The 10,123-nt window shown below is 34.5% G+C and overlaps 2 long non-coding RNA genes across 2 annotated transcripts in view; both read right to left on the bottom strand.

Moving 5' to 3' along the window:
• Positions 1–3,422: 3,422 nt before the first annotated feature.
• LOC117943118 lies at positions 3,423–3,938 on the bottom strand. The gene is made up of 2 exons (XR_004656290.1): positions 3,873–3,938; positions 3,423–3,530 (listed from the first exon to the last, which is right to left on the bottom strand). It is a non-coding gene; the product is annotated as an uncharacterized LOC117943118 (long non-coding RNA).
• A 5,581-nt stretch (positions 3,939–9,519) lies between these two features.
• The window catches only part of LOC117943115, a 3,481-nt gene continuing 2,877 nt past the window's right edge, over positions 9,520–10,123 (bottom strand). The window contains exon 2 of the long non-coding RNA XR_004656287.1: positions 9,520–9,564. This is a non-coding gene — a long non-coding RNA (uncharacterized LOC117943115). The remainder of the gene's footprint in view (positions 9,565–10,123) is intronic.

Here is a 10,123-nt window from a genome sequence, read left to right as displayed (position 1 = left end):
ACATGTGACGTAAAGCACCATCTTCACACCTAGTGGACAGTTTGTGTCCTACACACAAATACATGAAAATGGCTCTTAAAGTATCCCTTTAAGTAAAACTAGCAAATGAGCAAATTAGTATCATATTTATATATATGTAAGAACAAAGTAATTATATCTGTCTGATAAATGCAGTGAAGTAAAAAGTAGCATAACATGGAAATACTCAGCCAGACGTTTAGCCAGTTGTGTAATATTTTACTTTTATAAAACTACTGTATCTGCAATGACGACCACTATCATAAAATAGAGATGCACAACTGAATCCAGAGTCCATCATGAGTCCATCATGCCTTGTACCTGTGAGCCTTGGTTCAGGGTTTAGATAACTCATTACGCAGCAGCAGATGTAAACAGCCTGAAGCAGAGGAGGCCAACTCAGACGTAAATCAGACGTTCTTCCTCCTGATGAGCAACATGTCTCAGACAGAAGACAATGCTCCAACATCACCCTCCTCATCCTCCTCCTCCTCCTCCTCACTACTGAGACTAAAGCCAGAACCAACCTCTCAGCTGTGTGAAATTTTTAGGAGCTGTAGTCAGATTCATTTTTTAGGAATTTTCTTCAAATTATTGTCACATATGAATCACAGAGGAATGACAATCAAACGCATTAATAATTTAAAAACTACATATTTAATATTGTATATCTAGAAACTGAAAACAGGGACCAAACTGTAACTCTGAATCTACAGTGATGGTTCCTGGTAATAGTTTGATACCATGGTGGTAAATAAAGGTTTTACAGGACCAAGAGAACTTGTTATCAGGACTCGGTGCTCTGCAGTGAGGGTCCCAGATGACAAACCTGTTCTTTACACTTCATCCACTGCAGCAGAGTGTTAGTCCATTTAAAAGAAGAACTACAAGAGTTATCTCAAGACACTTTACAGATAGAGAAGGTCTAGACCACACTCTATAATTTACAAGGACCCAACAGTTCTAGTAGTTCCCCCAAAAGCATTTAGTGCGATAGTGGCGAGGAAAATTTTACTTGTAGGAAGAAACCCGACAGACCCGGGCTCTTGGGAGATCAAGCAGTTATGTGCACATGTGTGAAGTTGCAGCGACAGATTCCAGAGGTTGTTGATCTTGTGCAGTACAACATTTAGTGTTTGAAAAATAGTAATACAAATAAAATTAATACATTTTGAGCATATCACACACTTCATTTTCTGCGTTCTGGTAAATTTTTCTGAAACGAGTTACAAGTGTTAAATTCTGAGTCTAACATTTACCTTTTTTTCTGTTTCAGGGGTCTCCGATGGATGGATTGCTTTTATAGTTGTTTTTGTTCTTCTTGCTGTTGTTCTAGCTCTAATGGTGCTTGATAAAATGGGCTACATCACATTATGTCGTAATGAAAGTAAGTTAAAATAATGAATTGTATCAACATATTCATGATTAGCAGACAACACAACAGATTATTCATACATATCTCATGTTTAGAGTCTTTGAGGAAGTTTTATCTTCAGTCATTAATATTTCTGTTGGTATTTATCTATTTATTTACACCAGAGTAGTAGTTTACAGGATTTACTATTAACTTTGTTTTCTTTCCTGCAGGATCACAAGTCCCATCTAGGTAAGGGAAGACAGTACGCTCTTATTGTGAAGGTTTGATTAGAGTGTGTGATTGATGGGTGTTTGGTATTTAGTGCATCATGTGGAGGAGGCTCTTCTCTCTGTGTGAGAGTGACAAAGCTGAGAGAGGAATACGTTGTGTATCAAACTATAAAAACTAAAGTGTGTCTGGCTCTGTTCCATGTTAATATTATCAATGACATTTTATTTATAAAGCACCTTTACATTAAAAGACAAGATAAGCATAGTATGAAGAACAACGCATGAACAACAAAAATATGAATACAGTACAAGCATCACACACACACACACACACTGTAATTAACCAAAAGCTTGAGAGAATATTAAAGTTTTGAGTTTGTTTTCTGATTCTGGGTTCAGCTAGAAGACCGACCTGATGACCTGAGAGGATGATGATGATCAATCACACAAGTAATGCAACACGTCTCTTCCACTTTACTAAATAATGGCAACATTTTAACAGATTTCATGTATTACTGTATGACGGATCAATTATGCTACTGCCAGAGCTGGGTAGAGTAGCCAAAAATTGTACTCAAGTAAAGGTACTTTTACTTCAGAATAATATGACTCAAGTAAAAGTAAAATTCAATCCAATTAATAGAATAAATTAAAATGGTTTTAATTACAAAACAGCTTAAGTGAAAAGACTTAAACATCAAATTTGGATGGATAATATATACACACACACACACACACACATATAGAAAATGTTCAAAACATGTGTAAAAGACAAACATTCGCCTATCCACAGCAAAACCAGAAATGACTGCTACATGTTTTCTCGAATTAGATGTTGAGTTTTTGAAAGCTGAAATTTCTGTTTGTTTTGGTCACACCCAGAAGGCACCGCATAACGTAGCTGCTGTTTTGCACTTTTATTAAAAGGTAAACATGCATTCACTATGAGGCCGGGGGGTTCCTCCTCGTCTGTGTCTGCACTGCCGACGGTTGATTCATGATCTTTGTTTTGCTACGACTGTCAAACTAACACGTCCAGATGCTGAGATCGAGTATGGTCGTTTGACAAGACTGCACAACGCCGTTTGATTGGTGAAACACAGTCACGTGGTAGAGCATTTAGTGGAAGTCTTTCGCTCTGTCAAAATAAAACATTAAAATGAGGCGCACGCGGGGGGATAAAAACAATAATGCGTAGAATACCACAGAGGTAAAATGAAAAGTAATGAGCTCGTTGTAACCTAATGTAGCGGAGTAAGACAGTTTCTTCTTCACTAATCTACTCAAGTAAAAGTAAAGTATAGTGATTTAAAACTACTCCTAGAAGTATAATGTAATGTAAATGTAACTCGTTACTACCCACCTCTGGCCCCTGCCCAGTAACATGGTTTTAAAGGTGTGTGTGTGTGTGTGTGTGTGTGTGTGTGTGTGTGTGTGTGTGTGTGTGTGTGTGTGTGTGTGTGTGTGTGTGTGTGTGTGTGTGTGTGTGTGTGTGTGTGTGTGTGTGTGTGTGTGTGTGTGTGTGTGTGTGTGTGTGTGTGTGTGTGTGTGTGTGTGTGTGTGTGTGTGTGTGTGTGTGTGTGTGTGTGTGTGTGTGTGTGTGTGTGTTTCCAGATGACTTTGTCTGAAGTCGTTGACGTGTAAACATGTATTTGTTTCAGGTAAATCTGCATGGAGGGAACTTCTTGGGTCTCTGGTGTCCTCGTGGACTCCTCGTCTCACAATGTCTTCACATGGTCAACAAGTAAATTACTTTCAATTTCATGAAAAAACTATAATTTCTTTATTAAATAAGTTAGAGTGAACTGGCAACCCAAGAAAACCACCACACCTGCAGAGGTGAATCAAATGTAGTAAAGTAACTCGTAGTTTAACCACTAAGTGACCAAAACATTATTACCACAGAGTCTTACATTCAAAGGCAGCTGGTGAAGAAGGGACTGTTGGACTGTTTGTCTTCTCCTGTAATTATTCAGATAGTCAGTCAGTATAGAAGCTGTGTTTTTTTTTTAAATTAAATATCTACATTTTGTTTATGATCCTCAGCTAAAGGAAACAAGACTGCACCAGTGTTACTTGATTTAATTTTAAAGGGGACGTATAATGAAAATCTCATTTTCAGTCATGATGCACAAACAACCCAAAACCTGAAATAACAACAACCCAGACAGATATTATGGGTAGAAAACTATTTAACAAGCCATTCAGATTTGACTCTTTTCTGGGTTGTTGGGATATTTTTTTGTAGCAATACTGCGATTGTTCACTGGACAAAATTAGGGGAAATTCATATAGTAAATTAGGCAATAGTGGTTTTTTTTAACAGTAAAACATGTAAAAATGTTCTAGTAGAAATTTAAAATCACAAGTAGGAACCTGAAAATGATCATAATATGTCTCCTTTAAGAGAAAATGTTGATGTACCTGCTGGCGGGGTTGGTGGTTCGATCCCCGGCTCCTTGAGCAAGACCATGAACCCCAAATTCCTCCGATGGTCAGACAGCACCGTGCACGGTAGCTCTGTTAATGGAGGAATGACATATAAACTGCTTTATTAATATTATCCTGCCGCTTTAATTTACTAAAAGTACTCAATGAACAACGTTATAAGACTAAAGCCTGTCACACTCTAAAAGAAATGTGAATTATTTTGTAGCCAGAGTGAAATCTAATGTGACTTCTTTTATATTTAGACGTTGTGTCGTTGACATTATTTAGGATGAGCATGTTCTGCTTCTTCTTATTTCCTAAGGTGCTGAGCCAGAGTTTCAGGTTGAACTACACACTGTTGTTGCTGAAATATCAGTGTTGTGTGTTTATGTTGATCTGATGCAGCTGCAGGGCATCATGTAATCTCACGCAGCGCTTCATCATTTCAATCTAAATAAAACATATGTCAAACTGTGATGTTGTGACTGTTTTGGATGTTTCTGTGTTCAAACTCTGATAAAAGAAACAAACTACAAACATACTTCTGATACTACAACATGTATCCTACATGTATTTTTTTATTAATCCTCCACATTGATCGTCCCAATAAAGTTTCATTCTGATAACTTTAGAGAACTGATAACTTTATATAAATCTTATATCTTGTATTTATTTACTCAGGCAGCTGGAAGTTGTGGTGAATCTGGGAGAATCTGTAGAAGAACATGACAGATGGAGTAACACTTCCATCATCTTTACTTTTCATACAAAAGTCGTTATGTCAAAGCCATTTCTATGGAAGTATTGTTATGAGTTTATGTTGTAAGACCTGAGGGAACCTGTGTTGCAAACAGACTGTATTCACACACACACACACACACACACACACACACACACAGTAAATGCCAAAAGTTTGGACACACCTTCTCATTCAATGCATTTCCTTTATTTTCATGACTATTTACATTGTAGATTCTCACTGCAGACATCAAAACTATGAATGAACACGTGGAATTATTTACAATTTAAAAAAAGTGTGTTACTTCAGTTTACTTTACTTGTGCCCATTTAAAACACAATCACTCCACACTAAAGTCTTAATTTAGCTGTAGCTGCTTTTCCCACTGTTTAGTTTGAGTAACGTTATTGTAGACTGAATCAATGCTAGCGGTTAGCCGGGAAGCTAACAGCGGTGGAGGCTAACCGTCCTCTTAATACATCCATGAGGCTAACGGCTTACTGCTACAACTATGACAGATTGTGTACTGATGTATTAACTTAGAGAACGGTTAGCCTCCACCGGAATCTGAATCCTAAAGCCTGTTAGCCGAAATTGCTGTTAGCTAAACTAGCGTCAGCTTTCCGGTGGAGGCAAACCGTTAGCCGTTAGCCTCATGGATGTATTAACAGGACGGTTAGCCTCCACCGCCGTTAGCTTCGCGGCTAACCGCTAGTTTTGCTTCAGTCTACAATAACGTTACTCAAACTTAACAGTTTACAGTGTTTACTTTACAGTAACAATAAAGACAAGTATTGAGTGATTGTGTTTCAAATGGGCACAAGTAAAGTAGAACTGACGTAACCACTGTTGTCTTTTACGCTGTTTACACTGTATTTAATATATAATATATTTGAGGGTATTTTAAATTGAGGGTTAGCCAAATTAGCTGTTAGCTAAACTAACGTCGTTAGCTTTCCGGTGGAGGCTAACAGCAGACCGCTACTGTGTAACCATAGACTGTATAGATATTGATAATAATTGTTTATTAGATATTTATTGATTGATTATTATTAACGGTCTATGTGTGGAACAGATCGTGCAGTGCTGTAAATCCTCGTACATCATGAATATCATCTGCCCGTGCACGAATTTATTGCACATGCGCACTGACGACACTTTTTAAATAAATCAATTTAATTACATTTTATTTCTTTTGTGACCCGATATCCCTTTTATTTTGATCATTTGTATTTAATATTAATATATTATTTAAATACTTTTTTAATTATAATGGTGCAAAATAACAAATATAGCATTACAAAAGAAATTAAAAAAATTAAATATAAATGTATAAAGTGGAGTCAATATATAAGAACAAAACATTTAAATTAAAATAATAAATCCTATGTGTAGGTTTGCTGCAGAGTTCCTGTCAGACCTGGTTCAGTGGTTGGTTCTGGGTCAGCTCTGGGAGCATGTTGCGTTCAGGGTGTCAGATCTTCTCCTGGATAAAGGGGTGCTGCAGGGCCTGGTTGATGCTGATGCGTTTGGCCGGGTCCAGCATCAGAGTGCCATCCAGCAGGTCCTTCAGCTGCACCACCTTCTCCATCTGGTCCTCAGGCAGTCCCTGGTCCCCTATCAGGTCCATCAGCAGGTCTTTTGGTGGAGCTGATGGTTCTCATCAAAGGGATGTTACGGAATAAAGTAGTAATAAATTCTTAATATTCACAAAATACGATAAATAATTAAAAAGAAAAACCCATTTAACGGAGTAAAAAAAATTATAATACAATTATAACATGCAGAATTAAAAACAAATGTACAAAGACAAAGTAATAATATGAAAAAGTTGTAATACTGTAGACTAATTTACACTTTAAACAAAAAAGCGTCTCTGTGCAGGTGAGTGTTGTCATGGCGTTAAAACATGTTTACAGGTTTTATTATTTTAATTTAAATGTTTTGTTCTTATATATTGACTCCACTTTAAACATTTATATTTATTTAATTTTTAGAATTTGTTTTGTAATACTATATTAGTTATTTTAAATCAGTATTATTAAAAAGTATTTTAAATCATTTGTTTACATAATAAAATTAAAATTAAATACAAATGCTCAAAATAAAATGGAAACAAAAGAAAAAATGTAATTAAATTAATTTATTTAAAAAGTGTTATCAGTGTACAAGATAAAAACATAAAAATTAAGATAATAAACCCTGTAAACATGTTTTAATGTGTAATTGTTTCCTGGCGCTCTGCGTGTAGTTCCTGCTCGTGTCCACCAGAGGGCGCCATGACGCCACTCACCAGCAGAGACGCTTCCTCTGAATGTAGGTCAGAGGTTACATTTAACAGAAGAAGAAAGGATTTAACCAGTTGCATGAGGGAAAATATTTAAAATATAAAATTATGATTTTCACAAAATTAAAACTAATTTAAGATGAAAAAGAAAAGGAAAAAATTCGAATAAATTCTTACTGTTCAGAAAATACAAAATAATTAAAAAAGAAAAATCATTTAATGGTGAAAAAAAATTATAATAAAATTATAACATGCAGAATTAAAAAAAAATGTAGAAAGACAAAGAGATGATATGAAAAATGTTGTAATATTGTAGAACAATTTACACTCTAAACCAAAATTCGAAAAATATAATTAAAATTCATTGTATACATTAGTATATCAATACATTTCATTAAAATGTCATAATATAGTATTTCAAATTAAAACTTTAAAAGTTAAAGTATAGGATTTCAAAAAAATTCAAAAAATGTCATAATATATTATGTCGACAATATCATAGTTACAGTATGTCAAAAAAGCAATAAAAAGTGATGTGATGTGTCAAAAAGTCATAAAAAAGACAAAGTATGTCAAAAGAATTCATTATGTAATGGTATAGTATGTAAATAAAATAAATCATAATATAGTAAAAGTTATAGTATTTCGAAAAATGTCATTATGTAATAGTATAGTATGTTGAATTAAATCAATAAAAGTGATATACAGTATCAAAAAGTCGTAAAAAAGACAAATTTGTGGAAACATTTAATAGAAAGTCCTAGTATAGTATGTCGAAAAAATAAAAATTATTGTCATAATATAGTACAGTGAAAAACTCATATATAATTCATAAAAATTCATAATTTAGTAAAAGTCATAGTATCTCAATACATTTCATTAAAAGTAATAGTATAGTATGTCGAATTAAATCAGTTGAAGTATAGTACGTCAAACAAATTCATATAAAGTCATATTATAGTTTGTCATAAAAATATAGACTCAGTATAGTACTTTAAGTTATGTATAGTGTCGAAAAGTCAGAAAAAAGAAAAAGTATGTCAAAACATTTCATGAAAAAGTCATAAAGTTATAGATATTATGTCAAAAAATGTAATTAAAGGGCATAATATAGTATGTCATAATACAGTATTTCATAAAAAAGATATAGTTTAGTACGTTGAAAAAATCATAAAAGTATAGTATTTTGAAAATATTCATAAAAAGTCATAGTATAGAACTTGTGCCCTTTTTCAGGGTCGTTGAGCATTAAATCCAAACTGTTACATCCAAGATTTATCCACTTTATGTCCATAATTCATCCCGTTTTCTCTCATTTCTGCCGCTAGCTCAGGTCCCCGCGTCTCCTCTCTGCGTGTGCTGTGACGTCGTTTGTTTACGGAAGTGAAGGCGAGCTGTATGCCCATATATGGGGGACAGCGAGAGCAAAGAGTATAGAGTGGGAAAGATAGTAATCCTCCAAGTCAAACTAGTCTAGTATGTGATCAAAGATGTTATATGGCAGACAAGATAGATATCTACCGTTTTGGTTTGAGATTTGGCATATATTTATATTATATATTTGGGCCTTTTGTTGAAGAAATGTAAATAGTTTGTGCTTTATATGAGTTATAATGTTTATTATGTTTATTTTTGCATATAGGAGAACTGTTTTAGACACACAAATGCTTGTGTAGCATTGCTGTGGGTGTAATATCAATAAATATGACATTTTTTGTTGAATATTGGAATAAGTAAATGTCATGAGGTCAAAAGCATCTGGACTTTCTTTGAAAAAATGTTTGTATTTTGTCATCTGTATAAGTTATAATGATTATTTCTTCACTCTCAAGACATATGAGGAATGTTTTAGAGAGAAACATGGCTTAGGTTTTACTGTTCTGTCTGTGGTATCAATACATATCTGTGAGATTCATGCTCCGTTTTATTTATTACTATAACCATTTTTAACATTGAAGTGACCTCACTGCAACCCAAATATTCTAATAGCCCAGTTTGTCCTGAAAACCATCTGTAAAAGTTAACTCTCTCCCCACTTTCAAATCACATCTTAACATACATTCTTTAGATTAGCATGATCCCACAAATTACGCCCTTTTCATGATTAAAAAATGAAAGAAAATGTTGGAAAACAACAACAACAACAGAAAAAAATTGGAGAAAAATTGACAAAAACAAAAAATAACAATGAATGTTTGTGACAAAAATGAAACGGAAAAAGTGACATTTAAAAAAATAATTATGACCCAGAAAAACATAAAAGTACATGGTTATGGTCGATGGGAAGACAACAGGAGGGTAAACTGCTGTAAAGTGACCTTGAGTGACATGAAAGGTCACCATAAATGAACTGAATTATTATGACTTCAATCATCAGTTCAGCAATACATAGGAATGTTTGTGTGACCTAAAACTTTTGTCTGATTTCTTCGTTGTTTCAGGTTTCCTCGGGGGCCGGTGTGTGCCGGGTTATTTAGCGGCTGATGCTTCTTTGTCTTTGGACCTGCAGGAAATTAAATTAATAAATGATGATGAAAAGAAAGTGATGGCTGACAACACTGATCAATTTTCTTCTAATTAAGTTCTTTTGCACGTTGTGAAGCTGCACTTCCAGCACATTAACTGATCAATTAACAAAACATGGCCAGCCTTCAAGCTGGGAAGACCTACAAATGTAAACTTCAGCTTAGTAGATAAAGTCCCTCACACGACCTACAGTCATGGACGAAATTATTGGCACCCCTGGAACTTTTCCAGAAAATTCACAATTTCTCCCAGAAAAGTAATGCAATGACAAATGTTTTGGTATACACATGTTTATTACCTTTAAGAGCATAGGAACGACACAAAAAAAATAGAAGAAAAAAGGCAAATCTGACATAATTTTACACAAAACTCAGAAATTAGGTTGGACAAAATTGTTGGCACCCTCAACTTAATATTTGGTTGCACACCCGTTGCAGAAAATAACTGAAACCAATCGCTTCCTACAGTGGGTACGGAAAGTATTCAGACCCCTTTAAATTTTTCACTCTTTGTTTCATTGCAGCCTTTTTCCAAAA

This window comes from Etheostoma cragini, chromosome 4 (assembly GCF_013103735.1).
Source record: "Etheostoma cragini isolate CJK2018 chromosome 4, CSU_Ecrag_1.0, whole genome shotgun sequence".
NCBI classification, from domain to species: domain Eukaryota; kingdom Metazoa; phylum Chordata; class Actinopteri; order Perciformes; family Percidae; genus Etheostoma; species Etheostoma cragini.
Note: the sequence above shows the minus strand (reverse complement) of the source record. Positions and strands in the feature narration are given on the sequence as shown.